We start from the raw sequence: 24,879 nt of genomic DNA, 5'->3' as shown, positions 1-24,879 counted from the left end.
CCAACGGTCTAGTCAAGCTGTCAAGACTCTGTTTCCTTTCTCCCATTTTCAATGCTATGGTGACACCTTTTTATCCCAGGCTGTGAATGGCACTGCAACAGTACCTAGAAAAATATTTTTGGTATATTATTAAATGTGTTTAATTTTTCAGTGCTAGCTGTTCCCCTGTTTATGTGGAATTACTTCTTCAGGGAAACTGAAGTCATTAGAAATAATGACGATCAGTCAGTCAGTGAACATTTATTAAGTGCTACTCCGGGCTGGGTCCTTGGGCAGAGGACATAAGGCAGACAGAGCCTCTCCCTCAAGGAGTTTATATCCTAATGGGAGCAGACAGAAAGTAAACATGGAAATAAGAATAAGAATAACATAATGAAGTGCTCTAGGGAAGAGAAAATTGGGTTGACTGGGGAGGTACTGTTAAGAGCAAGGGCTCACTGCCTCACAGGCACAGAAGCCAATACTATGGCAGCAGCTTTTGAGAAAAGAGCTTTATTGCGAGGTGGGCCAGCAAGGAGACAGGAGGCAAGGCTCCCAAATCTGTCTCCCCGATCCAGGGTTCACGGTGAAATTTAAGAGGTTAGGGGGGCTGAAGCTGATTGATTGACTAGTGTCAAATCCAGTAATCAAGCTACTCTCAGCCTGCTGGAAGCCAGATTTTCCTTATTGAACAACTTCTCCCTTAGTCAAAAGCTACGGTGGCAGCATTTCTATTCCGTGGGTTCCTTAAGCTGAAGATTTTGGTTCCGGGGTCATCCTGGAGATGGGGGTTTCTATCTTACACATGTACGGTGCTGCCCCTGTAAAACAACTCAAGGTTTGATTAATCAACAACGCATTTAAGGAGGCAAAACCAGCTTAAGCTAGTCAATGTTTTCGTGCTGTTCCGATACCACAGCCACGCTGGGGGAACAGAGAAAGGCCCTTTAAGAAGGGGCCATGTGAAGAGCAGATGGAAAGGAAGGAGCGTTCCAAGAAGAAGGAACAAAAGTGCTCAGGCTTGATGTCTCTGAAAGGCCAGAAGGAATCCAGAAAGATTAGCAAGGGCCAGATCACGAAGGCCTTGCTGGTGCGGGTGAGGAGATTAATTTTAATTTGAAGACTTTTGCAGACTTCAGTGATGTGAACTGAGCTATTGAACTCCAGAAGAGTCCATGCAATCCTAAGTGTACATAAAGTAAAATAATTTATCACCGCAGCTCAGTGGTAATCCATAGGAAGAGTGTGGTGGATGTTTAGTAGACAGAAAGCTCATTCCAAGTTAATTCGGCAAGTCGGCCTGGGAGGGCTGAGACTGGAGGATGTGTCCCACTGATGAAATGGGGGGAGGCTGGTGAGCCAGAGTGAAGGATGCACTAGGCTCAAGGTGTGCTCGGGCGAAGGAGTGGGATAAGGGAACACAGGAGGAGACAGGTAAATGTGCCTGGGGAGACACCGGAGGAATGGAAGGGCTCTGGTGGGGATAAAGAGGGGAGTAGGCTGGGGACCCCTGGTTTCTGAAACAGAGGATGAGAAGTTTGTAACATGAGAGAATTAGGATCAACAAAGACCCCACCTCCCATCTTTTTCACTCCTCATACAGACCTTACACACAGGAGACTGGCTTGACCTTGGACTAGAGACTCGTTTCCCCCGACCTTGCTTTTCTCATCAACTCTTTCCTAGTTAAAAGAGTCAACATGTGTTTGTATTTTTGTCTTACCTCAACATATGCAATTTTCTAGGTATTCCTTACCGATTCTAATTTATATTAGAAAATGTTAAGTTTGTCGGTTGATTATGAAAAATAGTATCTAAAACAATTTTTAAAAACAGGAATAAAGCCAATCTTACTCCTTCCAGTCAGAGTATTCTTAGTATTTGATACATTTATTTCCAGTCCCTTTATGTGCATATGCATATATTTATGTATTTCCTGTCATCGTTGGAATGATATTGCATATTCTTTTCCCTATGAACTTTTTCTACATGAATATGCCTTAAACTCATTAACTCAATGGCTGATAATATTCCTTTGTAAGCTCATACCAGTGTTAATTTAACTATGTCATTATTTCACTTTTAAAAAGTACTTGGGATTTGATACATGTTATTACTATGTAATGGTCTTTATACAAATTTACACGTACCCTCACGTTGAATTGTCACAGCAGCCATACAATTAGTTGGGTACTATTTTTAATTCCCATTTTACAGATGAAGAAACTGAGGCTTAGTGAGGTTTGGTGGCCTGCACAAAATCATCCCAGCTAGTAAGAAGCAGAGCCAGGAATATTATTACTTCAGGGACTATTCTCACCTTTATGTATTTGTATCTGCAAACAGTTTCTCAAGATCACATCTCAGAGGTGGAATTTCTGGGTCTAAGGGTGTAACCTGTGCTTGTTTTTTTAAGGTTCTAATGTACAGTACTAAATCACTTTACAGCGTCACCCCCAACCAACAGTACATGAAGCCGTCCACATCATGACATCCTTACTCCAAACCCTGTGACATGATCGTGGTTAATTTTGCTGTTCTTCGATTGCTCACCTAGTGAGGCTGAACTTCCATTTTTTCATATGTTGATACTTCTGTATTCTCCTTCATTGAACTGCCTACCCATGTCCTATGTCTGCTGTCAACTGGGAGTTTTTCAATAAATTTGGAAGGCCCTTTTGTGTACTTACAGTATTATTTTTGCTTTGGCATATTTGTGTCAAGGGCCTTTTTTTTTTCTCAATTTGCCTTTTTAATCGTGGGTTTCTTTTTTTTTCATGTAGAGCTAGATTAGCAAATTTTTTTCTATAAAGTGGCAGAGAGTAAATATTTTAGACTTTGTGGGTCGTATGTTCTCTGCGGCAACTACTCAGAGCTGCTGTGGTAGCCAGAAAACAGGGATAGATGTTACATAAACTTACGACGTGGCCAGATTTGGTTCATGGGTTGTAGTTTGCAGGCTCCTGGTGTAAAAATATGTCTAATATTATGTTAGGAAATCCTCCATTGCTCCTCTTTGAGATTTCCTTCATTCCTTTTATACGCATAACGCAGATACTTGATAGGCACCTCCTGCCCTGTAGAGACCGCCAAAAACCCACCCAAACTCTGGTTTGGAAGTTGGTAACAGTTCAACAGCTTGCTCCTCCTAGGCACTCCTTTTATCTTCCCCTCCACATACATCATGATGTCTTCCTTGGCTTTGTTTCCTTTTGCTTCTCTCTGGGTCTCCGGTCTCCCTGCCTTGTTGTCGAGGAAATTCTCTTGTCCCCCACAGAGCAGTGTTTATTACCCAGCCCCCTTTACTGCCTCCCTTCCTGCTTCATGAACTTTCTCCAACAAATGAGTTCCACTCGTAAGTGGAACTGTGGTGAATAAAATTTTCCCCATCTCATTATACACAGACAAACAAACCAAGCTCTAGATCAGAGATCTATCCATCTCTATTTTATTTTGGCTTCTTTTTGTGCCTTTGACGATCTAGTCCTTTTGGTCTTTAGATTGTGGTGTATGCTTTAAGAAATCATGCCAACTATATTTCAAATAGTTAACCACTTATCCCCAAAATAGACTTTGGTATATATAGAAGAGTGAGTTTATGATTAAATTTGGCATTTAAGATTATAGGAGAAAGAATCACTAAATAATGCTGGGACATCTCCTCTGCGCCTCCTCTCTGCCTATCAGTTCTTCTACAACCACCAGGCTGTTGTGATTACCGTCTATTCTAATAGCTCTTAAAAAAAATCTCTTGGCTACTTGTACCATTCCTGCTTCCAGATAAATGCTACATTCACTTTTTCAAGGGTCTTTTAGCCCATATTATTAGGATTTTTATTAAAATTATTTAAATCATAATATAATATCAGAAGGATGTATATCTTTATACCATCTGATCTTCTGACCTTCAGAACTATCTATTCAAATCTTATTTGGTCCCTTTTTAGGAAATTTTCTTTAGTATTTATCCTAATTAGTATCAAAAACATTCTTAATGTCTTATTTGAATTGAAAATTTCAAGAACGCTATTAACTCACAATTGATGATCTAGGAGCACAGTTTACTAGCATTTTCATGGGTGATTTTTACATCAATAATCATTTGTGAATGGATCTTTCATTTCCTTCTAGAAACACTGCAATTCTTTAATGGGTCTTTGTTCTCTCTCCTCCATATCAGTCATTTCCCTTTCTGGCTTTTCTCACTCTCACTCTTTTTCTTCATTCTGGGAGTTTCTTAAGTTTGTTCCACGTCACTGACCCTATTTCCTACAGCATCAAGTCTACTACTTACCATGTCCAGGACAGACATTTTTTAACACTACATGTTCTGTTTCTTTGCAGTAATTCTATTTTTCTTCATATCCTTCCTTTATATCCTCTGTTCATTTACTTTGTTTTACTCAAAAGATACAAAAATGACTTGGATTCTATGAAACAAAAAGGAAAAAACCAGGAGGAGAGAACAGGTTGGAATGAAAAGACTGATGGAACAAAAGCTGGTTTTATTTGTTTATTTTTAATTCTACTTCTTATAAAAGGTAATTTTCAAAGGCATGCTTTTCTTTTAGTTTTTAGGATAAAGTTCTGCTTTCTTAGCGTTGATTGTTCTTCTCCCATGGGTATAATGTTGACTTCTCTCTCTCTCTCTCTCTCTCTCTCTCTCTCTTTCTCTACTTGTCCTAGAAGGAGGAGAGTTTTATCCAAAAGGAACATTTGCAAATGGCTTCTACATTTGGACTCTTCTTAGCCTCTCATGCTGTTCACTTCTGAGCTCATTGAAACTGTATCTTACCTGGAGGACAAGTTGAAAAAGTAAATGAATCCATAAATCAGTGAATTATAAATGGGAAGGCAAATGAACACATTCCTCAAATCCCATATCCAGAAACATGATGGAGATTCCTGCCAAGATGTCCACAGCTGAGACCTCCACGTCTAAAACTACTGAGCCCTGTCAGCCACAGATAGGGGCATTTGTTAAAGGCTTCTCTGAGATGTCAAAGATAAGTTCCACAAGGCTTTACAGCAGGAATGCACAGAGCCACAGGAGCCTGCCACAACTGTAGGAGGCATATACACTCTGCCCTACAAATCTTGTTTCCAAGCACAAACGATGCAAGCGGCAACTCAGCCTGTGACTCAGTGATTCCCAGCTGGGTGGGTGATGGTCACCTGAATCCCAAGGTTAGACATGGGCCACAGGGCACTGAGGATTGGTCTGAACAGCACACGTGCTTGGGAAGAGGGCAAGGACTCCTGAGAGGAGGTCTCTTGGGGATCCAGTGACAGGCATGGGAAGGTTAAGATGGATGGGAGGGAATGAGTAACGAAGCACCAGACAACCACTCTGATCCTCTTATCCAGCTTTAAATCATCCTCTGAAGGGCAGGATCACAGTGTGGTGAAGAGCTCAAGGTCTGCCTCTGACGTAGTAACTTCTATTATTCAGCCATCTTGGTTCACCTCTTCATCAAGGCCTGGGGACGAGGACCAGCTCGCCTGCTTGTCACTAGGGAGGGTCATGTGACTAGTTTTGGCCAATGTGCTGTGAGCAGAAGTGATGTGAATATAAAACTGTTGTTGAGAGACTCTTCAGCGCCCCCTTCACTGTCATGGCAATCAGGAGGAAATGTCCCAGATTATGACATTTCAAGACAGTGAAGCCTCCTTCAGTCTGGGTCTCTGAGTAATTCTAAGGGTCTGTGGTATACATGAGGAATAAACGTTTGTTACTTTAAGGCATGGAATTTAAGCTATTTGGTGGGCTTTGACGGTTACTGATGACCACGGCATAACCTCGATTATTTTGACAAATATATTCCGTTATTAACTGAGTGACCATGAGCAACTCTCTGAACATCTGAGTGTCTATCGATTTCCTCAGCTATCAAATGGAGAAAACTGCAGCATTTGCCTTAGCAAAGAGATTAAGATATGTACTGTCTGCAAAGTGCTAACCATGTGTCTAGCATATAACAAGTGCCTCACAAATGTTACCTCTCAGCCTTATTTGATTCCCCAGGAGACAGAAAGTAAAATGAGTATTCTTCTGTCAAAGTATCTCAGTTTACATGTGAAAAGAGAAAGAAAGAAAGAGAGAGAGAGAGAGAGAGAGAGAGAGAGAGAGAGAGAGAGAGAGAGAACTTTGGAAACATATCTCATTTACAGAGCAATTAATGGGATCCTCATCCAAACAACCAACACTTTTATTGCCCAAGTCCCACATGCCAGTGTGTTCAAGGTTCCATGAGATTTGAGCTACTTGAGCTCTTTAAAGATAAACATCTAAGGAGAATAAAGGTTCCAACTCCCCAGGACAACATTCCCACATGTCATTTATATTTATCTTCCTCTTCACTATGTCCCAGGATGGTAGTGGCAGACCTCTGGGAAAGCAGGATTGATTTCTAGAGGCTCTGATTGTCTCACAGCGGGGAGGGCAGCTGACTCAGGGTGTGGCGCCTTCTCCGCACACACTCTCCTTGGGGCGTCTCAGCATTCCAGAGGTGTGGCTAGCTGAGTACCACTCCACCCATGGGGCACCTTCTTGGCCAAGCCTCGTATGACCTAAACCCCCATAAACAGGACTGTGCAGTGGCAGGAATGATGGGGATGTATTTAGCATCCTCCACTGTCTCCCCCAATAGACTGCTGGATACATCTTCCAAGAACAATCTACCTTCAATTAAACACCTTTCTCCAAGCAATTCCCTGAAGGTTTCCTACTCAAATATCCCGCTGGCTCAAGCAGGCTTCTTGGATGAGGACTGACACCATCACAAGCCACAGAGGGTGGCAAAGGGCCACAAAACATCCCAACACAAAGCAAGGGGAGGCCTCGCACTGAGGCTGCTTCCCCAGCATCACACCCAAGAGAGCCAGCTTCTCAACAGGTGCTGTTCAGGCTCATCCCAAATACAATCACGAGGTGGAATCACCAGTGTCTCAAGACAATTATGCAGTCCTTTGAAGCTAGCGAGGCTGGTCAAGCTCAGAATCCAAACCCCTTCTCTGGTGGGGATAATAAAACCAAGACCAATTCTCTCTAAACACACATCCAGCCCTCCAGGAAAAACACACAGCCTCCCATTTCCATCCAGGCTGGCTTGTCAACATCCTCCCCTGTACCAGCCTATTCTCACTGGTCCTGAAATTTTTTTCCAGTGAGTGAACATCCAAGGACGACTCACCTCAAGGATCAAAGACAAAGCCTGCTTGCAGGGCTGGGAGGAAAGCCATTTGCATGTGACATTGGTGGACGCACTGGACATTGGTGACAGAGGGGTGGTGTGTGTGTACGTGTTGTGTGTCGCGTGCAGTGTGCAAAGCCTGTATTTGTAGGTCTTTCAAAGTGGCTGAGCCAAAAATGGAACTGTTCAATCCCAGGCAGTTTTTTTCAACATTACTTCAAAGGGAGCAACATTTTTTAGACTCTCCACAAAAACTGGATAAGTGGTACTATCGCCCTGATCCTACAAATGCTGGTGCTGCAGGCTAATCTGAAGACCCTGTCCCCACTACTGCCCTCCGTCTACACTTTGTGACTCTTGTAGATATGTGTCGCTCTACTCCTCTCTCCTTTGTCAAGGGTATAGAGAAAATGATGACTTTTGCCAGCAGTCTGGACCAAGTTAGAAAGCCTCATCAGTCAAGATTGGGAAGTCCCCAGCTGTGGAGACCTCGAGCCTGTAAGCCTAGGACAGCAGGGTAGAGAAGAAAAAGAGTCATTGGATACATGTGTATTTCTTGATGCCCTCTCAGGCTCCTAGTTGTTTCTCTTCCTCCACTGAAAGAACACAGACTAACACTACATTAATTTGGGGACATCTAAAAGGACATAACTCAACCTAGTTTCTATTTTATGGACTCAGTCCTCCATTAGCCTCACAAGGAAGTCCAGAACTACCCTGGGAAAGTACAATGAGGAAGATCTACTTCTGTTTATCTTCAAAATCCTCATTTTCTTACCTCACCCATACTGCCTCCAAGAAGCTAAAAGATATAAAATAGTAATTGATGGGCTCTAGTTTACCTTCTAGTTCTAAAAGTCTGCAACCCTGGATTTAAATGATATTAGGATCATCTGTATCTGTAGGTCACAAACTAGCAATTAGCCATTTGACATTTCTCCCTGACTTCCCAAAGATAAAAGCACACCTCAAAGATAAAAGCAACTTGATTCTTCCTTGTTAATACTGTTTATCTAGGGTTAAACCCCTGAAATGGATTTCTATAATTCACAGACATCATTTAAAAATCCCAGGTAACCAGCTTCCACTGATCCAATAAGGCTTTTCCACTGGCTGCCTCTAGTGTCCAGAAGTCAGTAAGGAGTTCCATCATATTTCCTTCCTGAACTTTCTGCCAGTTGGTTTTACAGGTGGAGCCCCCATTACCTACAACATCGTGTGCTAAGAGAAGGCATTACTATGCAGATACACTTTTAGCTACATTGAATCTATCAGAGAAGGTGCAGGTTTTCAAAGAGAAAAGCAGTCTTTGGCTTGTAGAGGTGATTCCTACCCATGTTCAAATCCCTGTATCAGAAATAACAAACATTGATCACCTACTGGGTGAGCTCAAAGCAGAATTTTGCCTTAGAGATTTTTTCCACAGTACTTTAATATTTCCTCTGTCTTCCAGCGCCCCCCCCCAAAAGCTATTATTTTAAAAGGGAACATTTAAAAAAAGAGCAAGCTTCCTCACTCTCCAAGCCCACTCTCAACCTCTAAAGTGGCAGCGAACTGTCTCATCAGAGTCTCCCTCACCACCACCACCACCAATGTTCTGTGGATGATACGTCACTTATTTCCACACTGAAACTGACACTGACAACTGCTGAGGGCACCTGCCAAAGGGTGTGCTGTAGCCAAAGGCAGTCAAAGTCCATACAGGAATCCTGTTCTCAGACTTGGGGACTCGGAGAGGCCACTGGAATTTGCCTAAACGCCGGAACCAATCGTAACAGAACTCCCAGTGGAAAGCTCGAGATCTCCTACACTATATTATTTCCTCTGTCTTCCAGCCCCCCCCACCAAAAGCTATTATTTTAAAAGGGAACATTTAAAAAAAGAGCAAGCTTCCTCACTCTCCAAGCCCACTCTCAACCTCTAAAGTGGCAGCGAACTGTCTCATCAGAGTCTCCCTCACCACCACCACCACCAATGTTCTGTGGATGATACGTCACTTATTTCCACACTGAAACTGACACTGACAACTGCTGAGGGCACCTGCCAAAGGGTGTGCTGTAGCCAAAGGCAGTCAAAGTCCATACAGGAATCCTGTTCTCAGACTTGGGGACTCGGAGAGGCCACTGGAATTTGCCTAAACGCCGGAACCAATCGTAACAGAACTCCCAGTGGAAAGCTCGAGATCTCCTACAGACTGCTCTCCCAGCCTGCTTCTTGCAGAAAGATGCTGTGGATATCAACGAAGGGACCCTGGACATGCTCTCTCTGTCAGAATCTGCCACCCCCGATGGCAAGATGCTTACATTAATTCTCTCACTTCTTATTTTAAGATTGAGGAACCCATCTCTCTAGTCCATAACACTGTTTGAAATAGTCACTTTTAATATACCCCCTCCTTTATTAAGGGTGTTTATTTACTGACGTCCTACTTATTCCACTTGACACTGTCTTCACGAAAGTACACAGAAACCAAAAATATCAACATCACAGAATTCTAGGCAAGTTTTAAGACAGGAAAGCTTGATTTAATTTGGTGTGTTACATCAATTTAATGGGTGAGAAGCATGGAATGAGTTGCAGAAAGAAATCAGTCAGAGGACTGATGGAGAAACCAGGTTGCCTTCCAGGCCCTTCCAAGTGAGTGGGCTCGCAGATAGGCTTTACTGTTTAGTTTAGACTAAAGCATCACTGAATTGGCAGAAAGACATAGAAAGACAGCACTAAGCAGAACTTTTTTTTTAATAATCTACAATTTTTTTTAATAATTTCAAAACCCAAATTATCTAATTTGGGGGGATTTTGATAATTTTTACACGAGGAAGGAGATTCCTATAAGTGACACAAACAGATGATTAGTACTCCAGACAGTTGAGACACTGAAGATAAATGGAAGATGGCTTCACAGAAGTTAACCAACTTGGCTAAAGTCTTAAAAGACAACAGAGGCAGTTGTAATCCATCCTAAACTCACTGCTCACAAGAGTTAAGAACCAGTATCTGCAGAGGTACTCAACAGGTTTAAGACCACAGCCTGCAGCTTCCTAGAACACACAAATAGCTACTTTGCTTACCGAAGTGGTGCTAGATTTGGCAGGGTAAGATAGTAGAATAAGATGTTAATTATTTTAGTAAAATCATGAGTAAAACAGATTGCAGAATGTAGTAATTGCTTACTTTTTACACCTAATCATCATGCATAGCATGGCCAATATAAAAAAATTCTGTGTTCTCCAAGATTCCACTATTAACCCATTTCTCTCTCTTTTCACCAAACTAGAGCGCCTAGAGATGATGTGCACTTTTTTGAAACGCGCGGAGCGAGCCAGGTGTAAAGAGAGGCGCCTGGTTGCTTATGTTGCAACTAAGAATGATGTCGCCACCTTGCATCGCCCTTTAACACTTAAAAATGCCTGTCTTCACGGCGAACGTGTGGGGCAGCTCGTGGGAGACCCTCTGCTTCTAACACTCTTCACTAGGAAAATGTAGCCATACCCTCAGCATTAACCGTCGCCTGTATGCTGTTGGCCGACACCTCTCCCATCTACTGATGCTTTTCCAGTCTCTGTATCTCTGCAGAGTTCCAGGGCTACATCTGACCGTCTGGTAAACATCTCCAGTCAGGTGTCTGACAAGCACTTCCGAATCACTGATCTGTAAAGCTGCTGCTTTAGAGATGAAGGCTGCTCCACAACAAGGGAAATGAGGGCCCCATGACGTATATACTAAGGGAAAGTCTGCAGTTTGAAAAACATCCAAATCCTTACCCTCTGCAACCGTGCTGTACAAGGTCCGTTTTCATCTCCCACTCATTACTCTCCAGGCATGTGGGCCTTTCTGGTCATTTACTGCCCAGCTCATTTCAACCACAGGGGCTTCGCACTTGCAGTTCACTCTTCCTAGATGCTTCTCTGATCTTGGCGTATCTAAGGTCTGATAAGCATACATATCTCAGCTCAAATGGCGAATCCTTCAAGAGGATTTTTCTGATCTAAAAGGCTCCTCTTTTCTCACTTCCATTCTCTATCACTCACTGGATCCTGCATTCTGGTCTTCAATATCTAAATTTCTTATTCCTTCTTTAAATGTTTTATTCCCCCAACCATGTGTGCAGGATCTCTGCTGCCGTGGTCATCACTTCCCTGGAAGAGCATCTGACACACAGAAGGCATTCCCTAAATATTTGTTCAATAAGTGACACCATGAGTCATCATCCCCCAAAGACCTGTTCTTTCATCTTTTCCTCTTCCTTGCAAACATCATGGCCATTCACCTAATTACTCAAACCAAAATATCATCCTAGATCCTTCCCTCCTTCTTATTCCCATTAAAATCACCAAAAGAAAAAAATTTCCCTTCTGAAATACTTCTCAGCCCTAAGCCCTCCTCACTGCCGCTGGGCCCTGCCAGAGCCGAGGGACTGCTCTTTGTTTACACAACTATCACCCTCTGGTTCACCACCCCCACCCAACTGCACCTTTCCCATTTACCCCTAGATCTTTCTAAATCCTAATTTTGATCATATCACTGCTCTTCCCAATCCTTCAGTGGCTTCTCTTTGCCTAAGGATACAATGTGAGTTCCCTATTATGTCCCGGAAGATATTTCATGAACTGGGTTCTACCTGCCAGGCCAGCCTCTTCTCCTACCATCTGCTTATTAAGTTCAAGCATAAAGCACACGCTCTCCCTCCACCACCTGGTGGATGTTATCAGGTGCTCTGATTTGCCTAAAATGCATGGACCTGCTGTGTGACAAATTGACCCTAACTAGCAAAGGCCTAGCTCAAGCATTTTCCAACTTGTCTGGATAAATCTAGGTGCACCTCACTCAATCTCGCCTCCGTTATAGGGTTTTTCGCACTGTTAGGATACTCTTTTTACATGTCTGTTGTCTTAGGTGATGAGGTCTTTGAGGGGCTGTGTCTTCTTCTCTTTCATATTCTTAGCACCTAGCACAGGGCCTAGCACTTTGAACTTTTTGTCCTTGTTGAATTAATAGGTAGAGAGATGTCAATCAGTCTACAGAAGTAAATTCTTGCGGTGAGTTTTAATCAACTATAATCCTCTGGAATTTCTTGTTGACTACTGGCTGCTGACAAGGAGCCATTATTCAAATGCTGAAAAGATATCAACTCCCATAAGAGTATCTGTTTCAGGCTGGGAAGGTATAGAGGTCTCCAGTAATCACTGCAGAATGTGATAGAGGAGCCACACCCAAGCCCTGCTGGATCTGAGCCCTCCTTACTTTAACCACGTGAAATACCATTTGAATGGGTTTCGTTTTCCCAGTTTCTTTTATAACATAGCCATTCATGCACCTTTTGCTTTTTAAACAATGAGAGGAGACGTCTGCTTCAAGCCCTGATGGAGTAGCTGGTATTGAAGTTGTTCTTCCCTGTAAACAATGATAAAATTGGCCAAAATACATAAGGCACTTGTTTTCAGGCATTAGCAAATAGGTGGCCTGGGATTGAGATTCCTGAGATAAGGGAAATGCATGAGGTAAACCCCACGTTCACCTGGGCTCTCTGCTGGGGTACATTTCCCAACCATGGCAGAGGCAGGTAGAACCCAAAGAGAATGGCGGTCCTGCTGAGCTGAGGAAGCAGAGGTCAAAGCTGAGGAATGCTAACACAAGTGCCAATTTCAGGGCAGGGTACTGGAAAGGGCAGAAGTACATGGGTCAGCAGGGTGTGAGAAGTGGTGTGAGAGGTCTGTGTAGGGTTCTCTGCAAGACCTTCGCCAGGGGCTGGGCTGCAAATGTGCATGAGGAGATTCCATGAGGGCTTGTACAGAGAAGCTGCTTTAGGGTTGAGAATGGAATGGAGATCCTAGAGGTCACATAGTACGTGGAGACACTGGATTATGATCCCATCCAGAATAGAGAGACACTACTAACATCTCAGGCATGCAACTGGACACCAGTGGGTCCATTCCTTAGATATAAAGCCCATGATTCAGAGCAGGGATCAGCAAACTATGGCCCATGGACTAACCACATATTTTTGTTAATAAACTTCTACTAAAACACAGTCATGCCTATTTGTTACATATTTTTATGACTGCTTTCATGCTACAATGGCAGAATTGAATAGTTGCAATGGAGACAACATAAATCATATGCCTAAAATATTTACCGTCAGGCTTTTAAAGAACACTTTGCCAACCCTAGCAGCAGAGTGAGGACTACCCTCGACTGCCCATCAAAGCCACAATCCAACAGGACCAAGCAGAGCCTCTAGCGCGTTGTGTGCCTGCTAGGACAGACCCCAACACGCTTTAACGGGAGAGAATATAATCCAGGCTCCTTACAATGTATTATCTGTAACAGTCATCAGATGATTAAAAAAATACTAAATGTGCAAAGCAGAAGAATGTGACTCAAAATCAGGAAAAAAAAAAAAAAACAGACTGCCCCTTGCAGTGTGGGGGGGGCATAATTCAGTCCGTTCGGGGCCTGAGCAGAACCAAAAAAAAAGGCAAAGGAAGGAGGAAATTTCCTCTTTTCATTTCTCGACTGCTGTTTGAACTGGGACGTCGGTCTTCTCCTGCCCTTGGACTGGGATTTACACCACTGGCTCGGCTGGTTCTCAGGCCTTTGGACTCAGGCTGGAATTACATCACTGGCTTTCCTGGGTCTCCAGCTGATATAGATGGCACATCATGGGACTTCTCAGCCTTCATAATTGCATTAGCCAATTCCTCATAATAAATCAGTCTCTCTCTCCCTGCCTCTACCTGTTTGTCTGTCTGTCTCTCTATATAGATATATACACACACACACACACACACACATATACTTATATGTAGACATAAATATATACATATGTATGTATACACAGGCACACCTCGGAGATACCGTGGATTCAGTTCCAGCCCATCACAATAAAGAAAATATTGCAATAAAGTGAGTCCCACAAATATTTTTGCTTTCCCAGTGCATATAAAAGTTATGTTTTTACTATATTGTAATCTACTAAGTGTACAGTAGCATTACGTCTGAAGAAACAATGTACACACCTTAATTAAAAAATACTTTACTGCTAAAAAATGCTAGCCATCATCTGAGCCTTCAGCAGGTCATAATCTTTTTGCAATAATAACATCAACTACCACTGATCATAGATCACCATGACAACTATAATAATAATAAAAAAGTTTTAAATATTACCGAAATGTGACACAGAGATAGGAAGTGAGCAAATACTGTTGGCAACATGGCACCAGTAGAGCTGCTTGACACATGGTTGCCACAGACCTTCAATTTATAAAAAATGCAGTATCTGTGAAGCACAATAAAATGAGGCTTGGTTTCTCTGGAGAACGCTAATACAGTTCTTATAGTTGTACCATAAATGAGGTGGTACAACACTAATTCTAAGTATAAAAGCCAACAGAGGAAATAAAATGGAAGATAAAAATATTCCATTAGTCCCCCGCCCAAAAAAAGAAGGGAAAAGAACACAGAAAGAAACATATGGGACAATTTGGAAGCAAACAGCAAGATGACTGACTCATCTGCAACAAAGTTAATAATAATGTAGAATGTGAATGGACTAAACACTCAAATTAGAATGTTTATTAAACTGGATAGAAAACCAAGACCCAGTTATTTTCTATCTACAAGAAACTCATGTAGTTCTCCTACATTTTAAACAAAAAGTTGGAGTAAACACCACCAAATACACATAATCAACATTTATATCTGTAAACACTTCTTTAACAATTGATCTGCTTGGTTGGTTTATGGCTTATGAATAAAGAACTAAAGTGCTACCTAAGTAACTAGATAGGTAGATGGAGAGATAGATGGTAAGTAGATAGATCAATTCCCCCAAAAACATTAATGAGTGTACTATTTAGGATCTCTATCTTCAAACTTCCAATAAATCTCTTATGGCCCCCAGACACACACCCAACCCAACATATTTTTTTTTAAATTTACATGTCTTATCTTCTCTCCTAGACTAGAAGCTCATTGAGAGTTCAAACACTGAATAAATATTTACTGTTTATTCAGTAAATATATCAGGCATTGAAGATATACCTAGGAACCAGTTTCACCAGATGCTTACAGACTAGTGGAGGGAAATGACAAGTAAGCAGACAATTATAATAAGCTTATTAAAGATATGATAGATATTGGATGGATAAATAGATGAGAAAGAATGAATGGACACATTTCCCCAATTTGGTAGTTTTAATTTCTAAATCAAGTCCAACCATGGGCTGAACAATCCCGAGGCATCTCCAATGCAGTGGCAGCTGGCAGAGAAGAAAGCAAAATATCAGGCAGGAACTAAAACCCCTTAATAGGATTTGCCCTGACAACCTGGCATTTCATAAAGCAACAAAGTAAAGGCATTCTACCCTCTGCTCAAGTGGAGCACAAACAATATCTTTCCAATGCATCATATGAACCATAATGTCTTTGTTGTTCTGTAGCCTTAATTTAATTGTAAAGAAATGTGGTATCACATTTTGTTCCATGAAGAGGAACATAATCCATGTATTATGCCAGCCAATAAAAACAACTCAATATGAGGTCTAAACTTCTGATTATCTTCATTTCCCCTAATTCTAGGTTTCATTTTTTAATTTTTTTTGGAGTATTTGGCGTTAAATCAAACTGAAGTCTAAAAGTAGGTCTAACGTAGTACTGCTACTGTTGTTCATGTTAGTGTAGGAATCCAACAAAAAACTTGAAAGAACATCGATTCACCACGACAGGCTCTGGCAGTGACCAGATAGCAAGAATTTAATGTCACCTCCTGTAACAGGACCCAGGGAACCAACATCATAGTCTTACAAGAGAGAGACCGAGGCAATCAACTAATATGGAATTTGGAATCCACTCATCTAAACACACAGTCTTGAGTATTTCAGGAAGGGTCAATTAATTGACTTCAAGAAGCCAATTAGCTTTGTCATCTTTCAGCAGAACTGTTCATACCTTATCGCAATGCCTGGTGGCGCAGTGGTTGAGAGTCCACCTGCCGATGCAGGGGACACGGGTTCGTGCCCCGGTCCGGGAGGATCCCACGTGCCGCGGAGCAGCTGGGCCCGTGAGCCATGGCCGCTGAGCCTGCGCGTCCGGAGCCTGTGCTCCGCAACGGGAGAGGCCACAACAGTGAGAGGCCCGCGTACCGCAAAAAAAAAATAAATAAATAAAAAATAAAAATTCTATAAGCCCCTTACATGGTACAGTGATCTGTAGGACAGATACTGTCCTTTATCGATTGCCTTACCCAGGTACCCACCCATCCACCACCCTTCCATGCCAGCCTGCCCTTAGTTTGTTCAACTATGCATTCCTCCAACATGTGACTCAAAGGGGATGAATACTGATTATTCCTACTCCGTCGTGGTAACCCTTTTTCTCCTTGAGAGTGACTGGTTTGAAAAAGGTCATGTGACCCATTTCTCACCAATGAGATGTAAGAAAAGTCTGAAAAGGGAAAGGTTTCAAGGAAAGGTTTGTCACTAAAAAGAACCATTCTGCAAAGGCCCTTTCTGCAGCATGGTGACGTGTCTGTCTGTGACGTCTGACGCTGCCACAGCCATCTTTCAAATGGGACAAAGCTAATAAGCTGAGGGTGATAGAGCAGAGCCAGAAGGAACCCAAACCCATGAAGAGCATCTCTGAGCAGAATTCATCAAAGCTGCATTTCCCTATCACAGGACATTTTATTATATGACTTTATAAATCTTTCTTATTAAGATAGTTGTGTCATAATTTTCTTTTTCCTGAACCCAAAGGGAACCTGATATGTCTCTCTTTTTTTCCATTTCTGGGGTGATCACTGATTCAGGATTGCAGAAAACCAAAGATGAAAAGGGGCACTGGAGAATAATATGTGGAGGGAAAAGGACTTGAGTTACCATGTGAACTGAAAGCCAGGTGTGATATCACCCCTGAATTACTTTGTTCATTTGGGGATATTCCACCAAGTTAGCATCCTCCAGTTTGCATCATAACCCACAGGTTACCAGGCAAGAATAGAGCACAGGCGTTTAATCCTAAAGCCATGTCTTTTTTTTTTTTTTTGGCAAATCGGTGGACCAAGAGCTTGTTCAAACTTCTGGAGTATCCACATCCCACTTTCAGCTCTTTCAGCTTCAATAAGCCAAACTACAGTTCACAAATAAGCCTGATATTTGAGAAATAATTGCTTTGCTGGCTTTAATGTATAATAATGGCAATTTTTAATCAAGATCCTCCATTCTCAGCTAATATCTAAAGTAAGCAATAAAGTTACTTGTGAACCAAGCAATATAAGGACAAGACCAACAAGTAATTCTGTCGTCATTTTAAACATAAAATCAAGTAAATTCGCTTCAACAGGCATTACAAAGTGGCCTATTATGTGATCAGTGTGGTCCCAGTCCTATTATTCCTTTGATTAATATAACATTTGAACATAATCCCTGCCTTTAGAATTCGTATTATCTATAAGGAAAGAGAAAATAGGTGTGTGTCAAATAATTATAAGTAGGAAGAAGGCAAAAGTGTTACACAGTTCATACTATATACTGAAGTGTGAACAGAACTATGAGCAAGTGATGGGTCATAAAACACAGTTGGTGAGGGAAAGCTTTTTGAAGGAGTTAACTGTTGAACCAGATTTCAAATGAAGTGATGAATACAGATCAAAGACACTGGCCTGGGTAAGAAAAACCAGTTCCAGTAAGTGATCAGCTGGGAAGCAAAAAAACCCCAAAAACCAGAAACTCAATATATGCAGGGAATGGTAAAGAGGACTTAAGTGCCTAAAACAAAAGTGGCCACATTTTGAAATACGAGCCTTGATTTTGAACTAACATTTACTAGCATACTGTATGCTAAGTTTATATCTACCTTATCTCATCATCTCTCAATACAAACATATAGGAAAAATTCAGCCATGAGGAAACTGGGGCTTAGTGAGGCCAAGGTCCTTGCCCAGTTGGGCATTGTTGATAAGAGGTAAATCTCAGAATCCAATTTATTTCTCTCAGACACTAAAATTTATGCTTTTTTCCACAGGACCTCTGCCTGGCAAGGTACACAGTTATCAAGGGCCTCAAACGCCAGGAGGAAAGAAGAAAAACAACAACTCTATTTGATCAATGATGCCAAAGAAATTTCCAGAAGTAGTACTAAGCAGAGACGTCTCACCCAATTTGCCTCCCCATTTCCATGTGAACTGTACACACAAAGCACTGCACTTTAGATGTGTTACTACTTTCCCAGACATGACAGATGGCTAGTTTCCTTTCAGCATTTTGCAAGGCAGTGTAAGACCATTCCTTATATCTTGTCCTCCTGATGTGCTGTTTCTTCCTCATGGCTTCTTAACATCTCAAAATGTTCATTTTTTTTTTTTTTTTTTTTGTAGGCTGAGAGGAAAAGTCAGTTATCTTAACACCATCTGGAAACAGCCATCACAACACATTTTTAATAATTTAAAGAAAGATCTGTCAGTATGTTCATGAAGACAGCATGGTTGATGAAAACATAAAACATGTAGGGGAAATCAGCCCAGGTTATCTGAGTTCTGGCCTCAAGCCATCTAATAATAAGGGTTGTCTGCAAAGGCACAGTTGTTATAACTCTTCAAGCCATTATACAAACATGAATTGGAATAATATTGGGAGACAGCTGATGTCACAGAATTGAACGTGTAACTTAGGATAAAGTTTGCCTAGAACCTACCCATTAAAAGTATTTGTTTTTCTGGAAGGAAGACATGAGATGGAGGGAATTGGGGGTATAGAAGAGTGGTTACTGATATTTGTGTGTGAAACTCTGTATTTTAAATAGCTTTTTCATTTCCTGCTCATTTCAACCTTTTAGTTATGGTATTATTACACCCATTTTACAGAGGAGAAAAATAAGTATCAAAGAGATTAAATAATTTGTCCAAGGTCATGGATTAAAACCTAAATTGGGGGCTTCCCTGGTGGCGCAGTGGTTAAGAATCTGCCTGCCAATGCAGGGGACACGGGTTCGAGCCCCGGTCCAGGAAGATCCCACATTCCACGGAGCAACTAAGCCTGTGCACCACAGCTACTGAGCCTGCGCTCTAGAGCCGATGAGCCACAACTACTGAGCCCACGAGCCACAACTACTGAAGCCCGCACGCCTAGAGCTCCACAACAAGAGAAGCCACCGCAATGAGAAGCCCGCACACCGCAACGAAGAGCAGCCCCCACTCGCTACAACTAGAGAAAGCCTGCACGCAGCAACGAAGACCCAACAAAGACCCAACCCAACCCAAAATTTATTAAATAAATAAATTAAAAAAAATTTTTTTAACTGAAACAAAAAAAACCTAAATTGACCTAACATCCAAGCCAACGAACCATCAAAGGAAACACTTTGAGAACTTTTATTCAGAGTAACAGAATATACAGAATATGCCTTTTCATCCTATCCCATGTCCTAAAAGAATAATACCTGAATTTACCAAAGTAGTCTTTAAAATCTGAACTTCATTCATAATTATTACAAAATATTTTCTATATTCTCCATGTTGTACAATAATAACTATAAATGGAGTATAACCTTTAAGTTGTGAATCACTACATTGTACAGCTGTAACTTATATATTATACATCAACTATACTTCAATTTAAAAAATAAATTAAAAAATAAAATCTGATATTTCACTGCAAGTTTGTCTTCAAACATTTCATCTTCTTTAAAATCTACTACTACTTGTCTTGGTGCTACAAATGGGACTCAGAGCACCTTGATGAGATCCAACCAGTCATGTTCCTGAAGGTTGGTCAAACCCACAGCACACATATGAAAGTTAAAACCGAAAAAGAACTAGCCGTGGGCTTCAGGTTTTGAGGAATAGTATGAGAGATCCTGCAATGGGGACAAAACTGGTGTTTACATACAGTTACCATCAAATGAACTAACAGCACAGATCAGCATCCTTTTTTTTTTTTTTTTTTTGAGTTAACAGCTCAGACGCTTGATTCTAGGGTTGCATCAATCTACCACAGATCGGGCTTCCCTGGTGGCGCAGTGGTTGGGAGTCCGCCTGCCGGTGCAGGGGGCGCAGGTTCGTGCCCCGTTCCGGGAGGATCCCGCGTGCCACGGAGCGGCTGGGCCCGTGAGCCGTGGCCGCTGGGCCTGCGCGTCCGGAGCCTGTGCTCCACGACGGGAGGGACCGCAGCGCTGAGAGACCCGCGTACTGGGAAAAAAAGGGGGCGCAGGACCGGGCCCCGTGCCGGGAGGATCCCGCGTGCCGCGGAGCGGCTGGGCCCGTGAGCCGTGGCCGCTGGGCCTGCGCGTCCGGAGCCTGTGCTCCACGACGGGAGGGACCGCAGCGCTGAGAGACCCGCGTACTGGGAAAAAAAAAAAAAAAAAAAAACTACCACAGATCGACTTAAGAAAACCTGTTCCCGACAGCTACTGGTTTCAAAGCAAACTCCGGGAACAGTAAGGAAGAGAGCAAATAGAAGCATTTGGTTTTCAGGAAACAATTCCTGGTCTGTCCCATTTGCAAGCACAGAGGCAGCAAAACTGAATCTTACAGAGATCTGGTTGGGGGGTGTGGGGTGAGAGGTGGACGGGGGACCAGGAAAAAGCAGTCTGAGTATGAGACCCCCTGCAGTTGGTCAGATTCGATTGCTAAGTCTCAGGAAACCCTGAACTATTTCTCCTGGAAATTAAATTGAGATTTGAAACTAATGAGGGGCCAAGGTATAGAAGCGTGTTGGATAGCATGTGCTGCTAATTATTTCATCCAGAGGAGCCAAAGGGATCTTGGGACATTTCCATTCAGCCTATAAACTAGGGAAATTAATCCTAAAAGCTTGAAGGAAAAAAATTAGAACACCAACATAAAAGCACAGATATTAAATCTGCTGATAATTTCTCCTCATCTTTCTGGGAGGTTACATAAGGCCAGGTGGAAGTTTTCTGTTCCAATTAAGGTCAATCTAACTCTTTTGTGAAAATTTGGATAGGGACAAAAGGACTGCGCTAAACTGGGCCAGTCCCAGACTGCTCTAAATATTTTCACATAAGAATTCAGTGTTCTGTGGGCACAATTCTATTTTCATAGGGAAAATAGAATTCTGGTTTCCTAAGGAGCAGAAGGAAGTCAATACATGTCACCGGGAGCCGTGCTATCTAGTCAGTCAGGTAACTAGGTTTGGGTATCCCCTAGGTACAAAGTCCGGTTCCCATGACAACGGTGGAAATGGGGGAGCTTTGGGAGCTGGAAGGTGAAAGAAACAGGGAAGTCAGTTTCACTGCCAAAGAGTTCCAAGTCAGGTAGTATCTACAATACGCATCCCTTTGAAAAGTATAAATAAAATAATTATCTTGGTCGGCTGTTCCCATATCCGGCTGATTCTTAGATTCACCAGTAGAACTTAAAAACGAAAGCCAAACAAACAGAAGTTCTGAGTTCCATCCCCAGAGCCTGCTTCGTGAAGCCGGGGCATCTTTTAAGGTTTCCTGATAATACTGATGATCAACCAGTTTTGGGAAATGTTTACCTAATTTATAAAAGCATCAAACATCTAGGAATATGGTAAAATTTGAAAGATTAAAAAAAAAATCCTTCCAGATATCATTAACATGTAAAAAAGCCCAAATCTAGAGGAGTAGACAAAGGTAGGGTCCACATGGGTGACAATTCCATAAACACTTAGCAAATATAATTTTTAAGTGAAAATTAATATACTACATGCCACATGTTAAAAGAGCAGTAATACATAATACATATACCTGGTGTAAAGAAGCAATCAATAATTGCTAGCCACCATTATCATTATCATTATAACCAGTAGTATCATTGCTTATGAACTTTCTAGGGCAGGGTATGGCAAGCTTCTTCTGCAAAGAGCCAAAGAGTAAATATTTTAGGCTCCGTAGGCCATAATGTCACCATCATAACTATTCAGCTCTGCTGATAGTTGGTCTGGATCACAAAAGCAGCCACAGACAGCACATAAATGAATAAGCATGGCTGTGCTCCAATAAAATTTTATTCATGGCAACTGGAATTTGAATTTTATATAATTTTCATGTGTCATAAAATATTATTTTTCTTTTCAACCATGTAAAAATGTAAAAATCATTCTTGGCTTGTGGGCCATATAAAAAACAGGCTATGGAAAGTACAAAACTGTTACTTATAGACTCTCTGTTGTACAACAGAGCTCTAGAACATATTTATCTTGCATGTCCAAAATTCTGTATCAGTTGAACCACTTCACTTAAGTATCTGTTAAAAGGGCAGAACTCATGTTAGGTGTTCTTACTCCAAACTACACACACACACACACAAAAAAACAACAAAAACAGCAACACCACCAAAAAAACAAAGTGACACAAGGAAAATTTTGGAAGCGATGAATATATCTGTTACCTTGATCATGGTGATGGTTTCATGAGTGTTTGCATATGTACAAATTCATCAAATTGTATACAGGCAGACCTCGAAGATATTGCTGGTTCAGTTCCAGGCCACTGCAATAAGGCAAATACCACAATAATGTGAGTCACATGAATTTTCTGGTTTCCCAGTGCATATAAAAGTGATGTTGACACTATATTGTAGTCTTTTAAGTGTAAAATAGCATTATACCTATAAAAACAATACACATACCTTCATAAAAAATACTTTATTGCTAAAAAATGCTAATCATCATCTGAGGAGTTGTAATCTTTTTGCTGGTGGAGTGTTTGCAATACTGTGAGAATTTTCAAAATGTGACCCAGAGACACAAAGTGAGCAAATGCTGTTGGAAAAATGACTCCAACAGACCTGCTTGACACAGGGTTGCTACAGATCTTCAGTCTGTGAAACACGAAATATCTGTGAAGCATAAGAAAGCAAAGCTCAATAAAATGAGGTATGACTTTATATTAAATATGTACTATTTTTTGTATATCAAGTATATCCCACTAAAGCTGTAACAGAGAACCAGAGACAGCAGGCCCAATTTGGCCCACAGACTTTAGTTTACTGTGGCCACTGGGTTAGAGCCTAACCCCCCACTGATGGAGCAGTCTGCAAAGAAATGATTACACACTGGAATCTGGCATCTGTGAGCAGCTGGTTCCCCAATGGTGCACTGGGTGTGTGCGTTTTAGCGATGCACCTGCCATTCAGAAGGAAAACCTTGCCATCTTTAAAGGTTTTCCTAACCCCTGATGCAAAGAACATCTGATTTTCAGAACGATGTAAATCCCAGCTCTGCCTGCCAGTAAATTCATGTACATCATGTTAACATCAGGTTTATATTAAACATTTACATTAAGGATTGGATTGGAAGATGAAATTGTTTGCATACGTTCCAGCCTCGGGGGGAACGGCCCCACCACTCTCCCTGCCAACGGCGCTGCACCAGACGGTGACCCATCTGAGAGGTGGGTGAGACACCAACTCATGGTCCTTTTGGTGAAGCTGGGCAGCCTCTGTCCACTCTGCCTGCATCCTTCACAACCGCCAGACAAGCTGTGAGCTATACTGCCAGACGCCACCGGGCGGCATTTAATTTATGACAACAAAGAGAACGACTTCCTTGAACGCAGAGCTTCAGAATGGGTGTCTTTTTCCCGGCACTGGAATTTTCCTCCCTGCAAAATCATTCACTTTTCTGTTATTTTGATTCAAATCAGTCAAATGGCAATGCTGGATGTTGTGGGGTTAAGACCAACATTTGATTGTGTAGCTTATATCTTTTGCAAGAGATTGTGAATTGGGGAGCGACCGACGGTGTTTCTAAGTCGGGTTCCTAAGGAACACTGTAGTGTCTTTTTTCTCTGAAATTCAGACCCAGAGAGACTGCATGCAGGAGTAACCGGGCTTTGCAGTCTCCCTTGGGCCAGCTCTCCCTGCCATGAACCAAGAGTTGCCCAGGATACTCTAACAAGCAAATGGTCTGCGGAACAAATGTTTTTGTGGGAAAAAAAACAACCACCACGGACGCCAAGTGAAGTGGCTGGAGAGGAGTGATGTTGTTAAAGTGTATGATTCATTAAGCCTTGTCTGAGTGTCAGATGTTCAGCATTCGATGCTATTGCTTCCAATTTAAATCATTTTTAAAGAAGTGCCGGAAAAGGTGCTGAAAGGCACCTCACTCTGTGCCCGCACTTGAAAAACACTGTCTGCTTGTGCGCTGTGGTAAAACTTTGCATTTTGGCTAGACACCCTGTGTGAAGCTATGTTGGAGCTTGAACTTTTTTTTTCTTTTTCTGTAAGTTTGTACAGTCACCCGAAGGCAGGGAAGAGAACGTAGTAGTTCCACCAGCCAAACAGTCACTCCTGATGGCATCTGTGAAATTAAAAGAAAGCGCTAAATGGAACTCCCCCTCCACAGGGAGAAATCCCGGCACAACCAACCTCCAAGCCCGCACGGGATCACCTCTAAACTGTGCAGGGCATGTGCTTTTCTGCCTGGAGTCCTTGTCTCCTAGAACTCTTTTCAGAACCCCTGGAAAGTCTGGAGCTGCTGATCGTGGTTTATCATCACCAGTCAGACGTGAGGCTAATGTTGCTATCACCCTGGATTCCTGTCAGTATCCAGTGACGTCATGGAGACTCTAAACCGGTGGTGTCCTTGGTACCCCCCCAAATGTCTCTGAGGGTCATCACTACCACTCCTGCCTCACGCAGAAAGGGAGGACGCATACCACATGGATGAACCATGAGGACATGATGTTAAGAGAAATAAGTGAGTCACTAAAGGACGAA

The sequence above is a fragment of the Physeter macrocephalus genome, chromosome 14, assembly GCF_002837175.3.
Source record: "Physeter macrocephalus isolate SW-GA chromosome 14, ASM283717v5, whole genome shotgun sequence".
Taxonomy (NCBI): Eukaryota; Metazoa; Chordata; class Mammalia; order Artiodactyla; family Physeteridae; genus Physeter; species Physeter macrocephalus.
This window is presented reverse-complemented; position numbering follows the sequence as displayed.